Below are 521 nucleotides of genomic sequence, written 5' to 3'. Positions count from 1 at the left end.
GTGGACAACTTTTAAGAGTAAGATTGTGACAGCTGGGCTGAGGCAGGAGAATCATTTGAGACCAGCCTGGGCTACAAAGTGAGTTCAATCTGGAATTCAGAATGAGACCCTGTCTCAAAGACAACCCTCAAAAATAAACCAAAATAGAAAAGAAAAGAGTAAGACTGTGTATTGACTATTAATGATTTATTCAAAGTGAAAAATCAGTGGGCATAATGGTCACACCTGTAATTCCATCACTCTGGGAGGCTGAGGGTTAAAAACTCAAACCCAGGGACTGGCAAGATAGCTCAGCAGACTAACTACCTGCTTTGTCAAGCGCAGGGACCAGGGTTTGATTCCCATCTCGCACGCTGCGCCAGCCCCTGCACCCGGAGAACGATAAACCAGAGACCTAATCCAGGTACGGTGGCACAGGCCTATAATCTCAGCACCAGGGAGGCTGAAAACAAGAGGCTCACTACGAGTCCAAGCTGTATAGTGAGACCTTTGCCAAATACATAAAATGAAAAAAAAAAAAC

This window comes from Octodon degus, unplaced genomic scaffold, assembly GCF_000260255.1.
Source record: "Octodon degus isolate 3935 unplaced genomic scaffold, OctDeg1.0 scaffold00352, whole genome shotgun sequence".
Lineage (NCBI taxonomy): Eukaryota > Metazoa > Chordata > Mammalia > Rodentia > Octodontidae > Octodon > Octodon degus.
This window is presented reverse-complemented; position numbering follows the sequence as displayed.